Source organism: Epinephelus lanceolatus, chromosome 5 (genome assembly GCF_041903045.1).
Source record: "Epinephelus lanceolatus isolate andai-2023 chromosome 5, ASM4190304v1, whole genome shotgun sequence".
Lineage (NCBI taxonomy): Eukaryota > Metazoa > Chordata > Actinopteri > Perciformes > Serranidae > Epinephelus > Epinephelus lanceolatus.
In genome coordinates, this window is record NC_135738.1 from 35,137,553 (window position 1) to 35,147,937 (window position 10,385).

General features: G+C 40.2%; 1 pseudogene; it reads left to right on the top strand.

The window, feature by feature from the left end:
- Positions 1-9,356: 9,356 nt before the first annotated feature.
- On the top strand, positions 9,357-10,144 carry LOC144463482 (histone H1 pseudogene; annotated as a pseudogene).
- Positions 10,145-10,385: the final 241 nt, after the last annotated feature.

Genomic DNA, 10,385 nt, shown 5'->3' on the forward strand with positions numbered 1-10,385 from the left:
TGGTGATTTTAATACAGTAACAGATGAAAATGACAGGTGCAGCACAATAGCATTTAAACTGAGCCCAGAAGGTAAACTCTTAAAAGAAATCTGTAATGAAGCTAAATTAACAGATGTATGTAGAGCTGTTCATCCTTCTGGTCTTCTTTTTACAAGGTTTGACAGTAAAACCAAAACTCGTATCGATAGAATTTATGTGTCTTCACATTTTAATGTATCTCATTATTCTGCTGTTTTCAGTGACTTCTCTGATCACTTCTTAGTGAAAACATTTCTGTCATGTGGAACCCCCACTAACAGAGGTTTCTGGAAACTTAACACCCAGTGTTCAAAGCATATAGATTTATTAATAGAACTGAAACAAGAAATCCGTAAAATAATACAGCTAAAAAGTCTATCCAAATCTAATATTAAGTTGAGGAAAATATTAAAACATAGAATAAAAGATTTCTTTAAATGTAAATGTAGAGAAATAAATGTAGTTAGAAATATAAATTATGATACATTAATGAAGACATATATTAATCTTAAACAGAAGAAGGAACGATCTATTGCAGAGGAAGAAACTATGTCAGATAGTAAATTTCAAATAGATAAATATAACAATGAACTGTTGTTTGGTATCTATAATCAGTCAGAATTTGAGGGCACAGGAAATTTAATCCATGCAATTAAATCAAGACACAAACAAATCCAAAGTAAATTTATTAAATCTATTAAAAATAATTTATGTGATACTGTCCATGGTGAAATGCAGAAAAGAGAAGTGATCAGAGACCTTTGTGCTGATGCATATAAAAAAATAGAAAAACATACTGACCGTGTAAATATTTTGTTAAAACATGTCCATTTATACAGCTCTCTGACCTTCACTGAACTCACAGGTAATATCCGAAAAGATGAAGTGGTGAATGCTATTCAGCAATTAAACTCTGGTAAAAGTCCTGGTCCAGATGGACTGCCCACTGAGTTTTATCAGTTATATATCGATGATGTAATTAACCTCCTTACTGCGATGTTTAACGAAGGTTTAAACAGCGGCTGTATGGGGGACTCATTTTATCAAGGAGTTTTATGTTTGTTGTATAAAAAAGGTGATGACACTGACATAGATAACTACAGACATATAACCATTATGAATACAGATTATAAGATACTTGCTAAAATAATTATGAATAGATTACATGATATATTACATAAAATTATAGATAAAGAACAAACCTGTGCAATTAAAGGTAGATTAATGTGGGATAACCTGAGCATCCTTAGAGAAACTGTGTACAAACCAGACAAAGGATTCTTTATCATTGGGCTGGATCAAAAGAAAGCCTTTGATTACATTTCCAGAGATTATCTCTGGGCTGTTATGAAGGCTTATGGTTTCCCTGGTGACTTTATTCATGTAGTTAAGTGTCTGTATGTGAAGTCAAGTGTCTGTGTTAATGTAAATGGTGTTTTATGTGAGCCCTTTGAGGTTGAGAGAGGGGTCAAACAGGGCTGCCCTCTTAGTGCTGCTTTGTACATTTTGGCCATAAGCCCTTTAATCAAAATAATCAACTCTGAAAGTTTGATCTCTGGTATATGTGTGGGTCACATGCCCAAGTTTACAGCAATTGCTTACGCTGATGACGTCACTGTTATTATAAAAAAAACAATTGGAAATGGACGTTCTAACTAATCATTTAAATCTGTATGAACTAGCATCTGGTGCTAAGTTGAATCACAGTAAAACAGAGGGAGCTTGGATCGGAGACGAGAGGGACAAACCTAACATTAATGTTCAAATTAATCATGAAATAAAAATTTTGGGTATAACATTCTGTAGTAATGATTGTAGTGAAAGAAACTGGGAGCAAAAATTGACTGAAACCAAAGAAGAAGTAAAAAAATGGGAGAACTAAGGTACCAGTTATAAAGATAAGATAAGAGATAAGATACACCTTTATTGATCCCACAGTTGAGAAATTCCAGTGTTACAGCAGTCAAGGGGAAAGAGTCAGATTAAAGATTTCAAAATTTAAAAACGTAAAACAAACTAGGCATGCAAAAAGAGTACAAAAATACAAGAAACAGCAATAAATAATAATAATAATGAGCAGTGAATAAAAAGTGAGCAATGGATTAAAGTGAACATATTTAGTGCAAAGTGAATATTGTATGTGCAAATAAACAACAACAACATGGGGGACAGTTATGCTTATTATGGAGTCCATAAAGTGTCTGATGGGAGTTATTAGTCCTCAGAGATGACGGCTTGGCTGTCATCCTCCTTTCTCCCACTACCTGCACAGAGTCCAGAGAGCATCCCAGGACAGAGCTGGCCTTCTTGATCAGCTTGTCCAGTCTCTTCCTTTCTGTAGCCGAGATGCTGCTGCCCCAGCAGACCACTCCGTAAAAGATGGCTGATGCCACCACAGTGTCAAAGAAGGTCTTCAGGAGCGCCCCCTGCACTCCAAAAGACCTGAGCCGCCTCAGCAGGTAGAGTCTGCTTTGGCCTTTCCTGTATAAAACCAGAATCAACATCATTAATCATCAACAAACTGATCTGCAAGTCCAGTGACGTTGTGGGAACGGAGTGTGACTCTCTGAGGGTGGTGTCAGAGAGGAGGATGCTGTCTAAGCTACGAACTATCTTGGACAATGTCTCACAGCCACTCCACAATGTGCTGGTCAGGCACAAGAGTACTTTCAGTGGGAGACTACCACCAAGATGTACCACTGAGCGTCACAGGAAATCATTCCTGCCTTTGGCCATCAAACTGTACAACTCCTCCCTCTGAGTGGCCCTGAGACTATTTCACGCACTGCAATAATCTAATTTAACTTGTGCAATAACCCCATTCACCCAGACTGTATATAATCTGTTTGTGTAAATAATCTTGTTCAGTTTACAATATATACAGTATAGGCCAAAAGTTTGGACACACCTTCTCATTCAATGCGTTTTCTTTATTTTCATGACTATTTACATTGTAGATTCTCACTGAAGGCATCAAAACTATGAATGAACACATGTGGAGTTATGTACTTAACAAAAAAAGGTGAAATAACTGAAAACATGTTTTATATTCTAGTTTCTTCAAAATAGCCACCCTTTGCTCTGATTACTGCTTTGCACACTCTTGGCATTCTCTCCATGAGCTTCAAGAGGTAGTCACCTGAAATGGTTTCCACTTCACAGGTGTGCCTTATCAGGGTTAATTAGTGGAATTTCTTGCTTTATCAATGGGGTTGGGACCATCAGTTGTGTTGTGCAGAAGTCAGGTTAATACACAGCCGACAGCCCTATTGGACAACTGTTAAAATTCATATTATGGCAAGAACCAATCAGCTAACTAAAGAAAAACGAGTGGCCATTATTACTTTAAGAAATGAAGGTCAGTCAGTCCGGAAAATTGCAAAAACTTTAAATGTGTCCCCAAGTGGAGTCGCAAAAACCATCAAGCGCTACAACGAAACTGGCACACATGAGGACCGACCCAGGAAAGGAAGACCAAGAGTCACCTCTGCTTCTGAGGATAAGTTCATCCGAGTCACCAGCCTCAGAAATCGCAAGTTAACAGCAGCTCAGATCAGAGACCAGATGAATGCCACACAGAGTTCTAGCAGCAGACCCATCTCTAGAACAACTGTTAAGAGGAGACTGCGCCAATCAGGCCTTCATGGTCAAATAGCTGCTAGGAAACCACTGCTAAGGAGAGGCAACAAGCAGAAGAGATTTGTTTGGGCCAAGAAACACAAGGAATGGACATTAGACCAGTGGAAATCTGTGCTTTGGTCTGATGAGTCCAAATTTGAGATCTTTGGTTCCAACCGCCGTGTCTTTGTGAGACGCAGAAAAGGTGAACGGATGGATTCCACATGCCTGGTTCCCACTGTGAAGCATGGAGGAGGAGGTGTGATGGTGTGGGGGTGTTTTGCTGGTGACACCGTTGGGGATTTATTCAAAATTGAAGGCACACTGAACCAGCATGGCTACCACAGCATCCTGCAGCGACATGCCATCCCATCCGGTTTGCGTTTAGTTGGACGATCATTTATTTTTCAACAGGACAATGACCCCAAACACACCTCCAGGCTGTGTAAGGGCTATTTGACCAAGAAGGAGAGTGATGGAGTGCTGCGGCAGATGACCTGGCTTCCACAGTCACCGGACCTGAACCCAATCGAGATGGTTTGGGGTGAGCTGGACCGCAGAGTGAAGGCAAAGGGGCCAACAAGTGCTAAACACCTCTGGGAACTCCTTCAAGACTGTTGGAAAACCATTTCAGGTGACTACCTCTTGAAGCTCATGGAGAGAATGCCAAGAGTGCGCAAAGCAGTAATCAGAGCAAAGGGTGGCTATTTTGAAGAAACTAGAATATAAAACATGTTTTCAGTTATTTCACCTTTTTTTGTTAAGTACATAACTCCACATGTGTTCATTCATAGTTTTGATGCCTTCAGTGAGAATCTACAATGTAAATAGTCATGAAAATAAAGAAAACGCATTGAATGAGAACTTTTTCCAAACTTTTGGCCTGTACTGTGTATATATATATATATATATATATATATATATATATATATATATATATACACGTTTATGTTTGTTAATAATTCCTATTTATTTAAATATATATTTGTAAATACTATTGTTTAAATTTCCTATATTTTCTCATATCTTTCCTCTCTTGCAAGGAGCACCTGTATAATTTCCCCTCGGGGATCAATAAAGTATTTCTGATTCTGAAAACTTTAATCCTGTCCAAACTCCTCTTCCTGGCTAACATCTTTCCTCCATCAGAGAAAATGATTATGAAATTAAATGAACAGTGTGTTAATCTAGTGTGGGGTACAACCAGAGAGGTCACTAAAAGAGAAATAATGTTTAAAGGTAAGGAATATGGGGGTTTGGGGGCTGTAGACCTGGGCATTAAATTAAAGGTCGCTTTTGTTAGAAATGTATCTCCTGCATTCCTCAGAAATGCTCTCTGGATAGGGAACAGATCACTGTGGAGAAAAAGGAGAGGGAGAGACCGAACTGGCCCATATTATAAATTATTATATGCTGATTATCTAATGGAACACCAACATTTAAATATTGATTGGTGTAGCTCATCCAGCAAACATATTTTTAATACAATTAATAATTATAAATATGGAGGCCTTATAAAATATAAATACATATCTGATAATTATAGCAATGAAGTGATAAATATATTAAAAAATAAATCCATGTCAGAGAGCATTAGAGACAACAGATGGCTGACATCAGTGGGCAGACTCCCAGTGAGAGCAGTTGTTTCATGGAGTTGTTACGTTACCACCAAAATATGTCCAATGAACAACTGCTCCGAGCCTGAAACTCAAGAACATCTGCTAATGAACTGTTACAGAGCACAAGAGGTGTGGAGCATTTTAAAAGGTCTGGGTGTGAATTTTAAAATATGCTACAAATCTGTTATGTATGGACTCTTGGATGAGAAGATGCCCCCGAAACACAAAGAGCTGTTTCAAATGTTCATCAGTGTAGTTTGTGTTAAAATATGGAAAACAAGATGTGCCATGACTCTACATCAGACTGTCATAGACAGCAACATGGTCGTGAGGCAGGTACTCACAGACCTCCGGAGGAGGAAAACAATGGACAAATCTAAGCGCCTCCCCTGGCACATCTTGGATCTATAACTCTGACTAAAGGACACTTCCCATCCTTTTGGTTGTGTTGTTGTCATGTATTGTATTGTCTTAACTAATCTGTATGCTGATAAATTCTGTCTGTAGTTGTATTTCAAATTAAATAAAGTTTATTTAAAAAAAAAAAAAAAAGTAGAGGAGTGAGCTCTTGAGTGAGGAGTGAGGTGGCTCTTAAAAGAGCCGTTGTGCTTTGTGGAGCAGCAGCAGAGTTTAAGCTCTCTCTCCGCGGATGCGACGGGCCAGCTGGATGTCTTTGGGCATGATGGTGACTCTCTTGGCGTGGATGGCGCACAGGTTGGTGTCCTCAAACAGGCCCACCAGGTAAGCCTCACTGGCCTCCTGCAGAGCCATGACAGCGGAGCTCTGGAAGCGCAGGTCGGTCTTGAAATCCTGAGCGATTTCGAAATACAGGAAATACAGAAGGCAAAGATACAGAGTCAGAGAGAGATGCTACCAGACACAAGATGGAGGCAGCTAATGACCAAATAGCCTACTGAACGAACCTCAAAGGACATAAAGCACAAAAGTGTACAAACAGTAAGCTGTGGGTGGCCTGGCAAAAACTATGCACAGGGCATATTAATTTCAATTGATAATATTAAGCTAAACCCATCAGTAGAGGCTGAGCCACTGTCTGTTTTTTGTTCAGTGTAGTAAGCGTGGACGGACTTGGCCTAACCTGTCATTTTTCACAGGTGTCCTCTCTGATGAAAGTTCCCATGGATTGTTTAGTGATCAGGTGACTGTCATCCAGCTGAAGATTGGGTCTCATTTGTTTTTTTCCACTTTTTTTCCAATAATCATGACTTGGATTTGTTTGTTTATATCTTCACTGACACATGAGGTTGACCAATTATCTGGCCAGCTGATGAGTGGATGTTCTAAGCTACTTCATTTAAATTATCCATTATAGTTGTTTGTACAGTAGATAAGTCCACAATACTCTTTAGTTTACACATAAATGCCAGCCTTTATATTTAAGTGTTGTATAAAATGTCTTGTTTTGGAATTGTGTTTGGTTTTGTATCCTCTGGAGGCGCCAGACTTGTTTTATATAATCTTGAAATAATTTATTGAATATATCCCTCTTTTATTGTGTAGGTTCTGATATTTGTGCAATTTAATTCTGATAGAAGTTGTTGTATGCTGCACCTGACTGTCATGTCCCCAGTCAGTGTGATAAACAGGGCTCCTCTGGGATAGTCATGAAACACATCAGTAATTATCATCTTAAGTATAACATTCATTATTCTGACATGGGCCATTCTCCATAATTACTACCTTTACTTTTGGTACTTTAAGAATATGTGATAGTAATAATTTGTATTGTTGATAAAGTAAAACTTTGATTGCAGGACTTGTAACAGAGTATTAAATTGCTCCTTTTAAAAGATCACAGTACTTACAGAACTGGTCAATTAGGACAACTTTCATAAAGCAACTCAAGTATAAACTTATGAAGTTTAGTTGTTAATCATTGTTGTCCTGTTGTTGTCAGTCAATAAATCACCTCACACCTCTGTTTCTACAGTAAATACATCTGATCGCAGGGAAGGTTACATGTTTTGCACATGCTCAGTCTCGCTCAGAAGAAACCGAGGTGAGCAGGCTGAGAAAGTAAATTGGTTACTAAGATAAAGGAGATAAACGCTTGCTTCAGGGACTTCTACACGGAATTGTATTCCAGTAGAGTAAATGCCACTGAAACTGATTTTTCAAACGTTTTGCCAGTCTAAAGGTTCCTCAATTAGACAGTGCATCACAAGATGATATGGATGCTCTGATTGCTAAAAGTGATGTCTTGAATGCTATTCAGGCCTTCCCCTCTGGAAAAGCAGCTGGCCCAGAAGGCTTTGGCTGTGAATTTTACAAAGCATTTCATGAAAAAGTTGTCCCTTTCATGCTTAGGATGGTGAATGACTCCATGAGAAATAAGAGGCTCCTCAGCTCATTGTATGGCTAAAAGATTGGGTAATCATATTTCAGCAAATGATGAAATACTTCACAGTGTGAAGTTTTGTGATGTTGAATATACGTGGATGATTTACTGATCTGTTTATCGTACCCAGTAGTCTCTGTTCCTGACCTCCTGACCTACATTAAATCATTAAGCAGACTGTCAGGATTACAATTAACTGGGAAAAATTGTGAGTTTATGCCTTTGAAGAATAATTTGTGTCCTATATTCTTGAAATCTTTGCCATTTAAAATACTCGCTACCCACATTAAATAAACCCCCTTGCATTTCTAAAGCCCAGTTATAGAAGAATGCAAATAAATAAATAAATACACTGATTGATTAATATGTGTTTTGTCTGTGGGTGTGAACATGGTGACTTTGTCTCAATCCATTTTCTTCCCTGTAAATCCATGTGATCATTGATTGATGACCCAGGTCTATTTCAAAGTCATGAAATCAACCATACTTGATGCTGTTCGCTCGCAGTAACTCCAAACAGCTTTATGACACAGATTCTGGTTCAGTCTGTTTGGTTAATTCAAGACGGGCTGTTTATAATAAGACCTGCTTTTCTGAGTCACCTCAGAGGAATACCAGCACAGTATTATAATTCAGGAAGAGATCAGGGAAACACATTTGGACAATAAAGATACCTCAATGCCTCATCGGGTCATTTGTACAAATACAGTAGAGTTCTGTGATGAAGCTATGATGCAAGAATTATGCTGCTGTGAGAAAATGGGCTGTAGGCCTATATGTGGGACAGCCCACACAGAGTTTTAGAGCGTGAAGCACAGATCTGTTTTTAAAGCACCAAAGAGCAGCTCAGTCGCTGTCCAAGGTCCTGTTTTATGGCATTTGTTTCTCATCTTGGTAGTTTCAGTTGACAGTGAGCTGTGATGCTGCCACCAGGCTGCAGTCTTTGTATTGGACCACAGAAACTGACACATGTGGAGCGAAGGGAAATACGAAACAGAGATGTCTTCACCTCAGGATGATCAATAACATGCACACAACATGTGTTCTGGATTTAATCTTTTATCAAGAAAGGGCAAACACTGTGTGTAACATTTAAAGTCACGTACTGCTTCCACAGACAGCTGACATGTATTTGTCGGTGTGTTTGATCATTAATAGTACAACTACTAACTATTTAAATCTAAAGGAGTCACAGTAGCAGCTCTGATGGTCAGTCTGGCTGAACTGCACCATGAGCCTCGGCCATTATCAGTGTGTTTGCTGACACCAGAATAACTTCAGTTTATTCCAAAGTCATCAACAGCAGATGGTTGTTTTTACACTGAGTCCTTGAACAAACATGTGGGCTGCTGGAAAACGGCTTTGATGGAGCTGTGATGCATTTGAAGTCATTTTAGGAGAGAAATGAGTGGGAAAAGCCGCTGAGCAGTGCTGGCCACGGCGGTGAATAGGTGAGGTTTGGAGGCTCCACAGACAAAATGCAGAGAGCATCAGAGCTCTACATGACTTGAATATGAAGAGACACAAGTCCGCTATCGGCTCCCTTCACTGTCAGCCTTCAGCACTTGTCCCACATTTAGTTTTTCACCTTTTCTCAGTCAACAGAAAACACAAGTGCTCCAGCTTTCACACTGCACAGAGGAGCCACGGGCTGAGTTGAGTCTCCACGGTTCTCACGGTGTGTTTAAGGACAGCCTCCTGCTCGGAGCTTTCAACAGTCCAGTCAGACACTCTCGTGTGTTCCTCGGCAAGAATAACATGGCAGAGACAGCTCCAGCTCCAGCCGCCGCGCCGGCCAAAGCCGCCAAGAAGAAGGTTACCAAACCGAAGAAGACCGGTCCTAGCGTCGGCGAGCTCATCCTGAAAACTGTGGCCGCATCCAAGGAGCGGAGCGGCGTGTCTGCGGCCGCCCTCAAGAAGGCTCTGGCTGCCGGAGGCTACGATGTGGACAAGAACAAGTCCCGCGTCAAGACCGCCATCAAGGCCCTGGTGGCTAAGGGCTCTCTGGTCCAGACCAAAGGGACCGGGGCCTCCGGCTCCTTCAAGATGAGCAAGAAGGCTGCCGAACCGAAGAAGGTCAAGAAGCCGGCCAAGAAAGCCGCTTCTAAAGCCAAGAAGCCCGCAGCGGCCAAGAAGCCCAAGACAGCGGCAGCTAAGAAGCCAGCAGCCGCTAAGAAGTCTCCCAAAAAGGCCAAGAAACCCGCAGCGGCCAAGAAAGCAGCCAAGAGCCCCAAGAAGGCTGCAAAGAGCCCGAAAAAGGCCACCAAGAGCCCCAAGAAGGTGGCCAAAAAGGCCCCTGCAGCCAAGAAAGCCCCCGCAAAGAAGGCAGCCAAGCCCAAAGTCAAGAAAGCAGCAGCCAAGAAGAAGTGAGCTGTCATCAGTCTCATCAACAAATTACTCACTAAAAGGCTCTTTTAAGAGCCACCCACACCATCCATAAAGAGCATTTCCCCATTTATTATTTCAACACAATAAAAGAAGAAGAAGGATAGTATAGCTAGTGAATATTAATTTTTTATGGCCTAATTACAAAAGTAAAAACAAACCTCCAAGAGCTAAATGTTCTTTTCACATCTTATCACAATTGATATAAATAAACATGTTTTTTCTTAGTTGTGTTTTCAGTGGTGGAATGTATCTAAGTAGGCTTAAGCATGTGTCCAATAATATTTCCATTTTATGTTGATTTATAGGTTATTTCTGCAACTCTTTCCTCCACTACATTTATCTGACAGCTGCTTTATCTTAATTCTGAATTCACTGCATA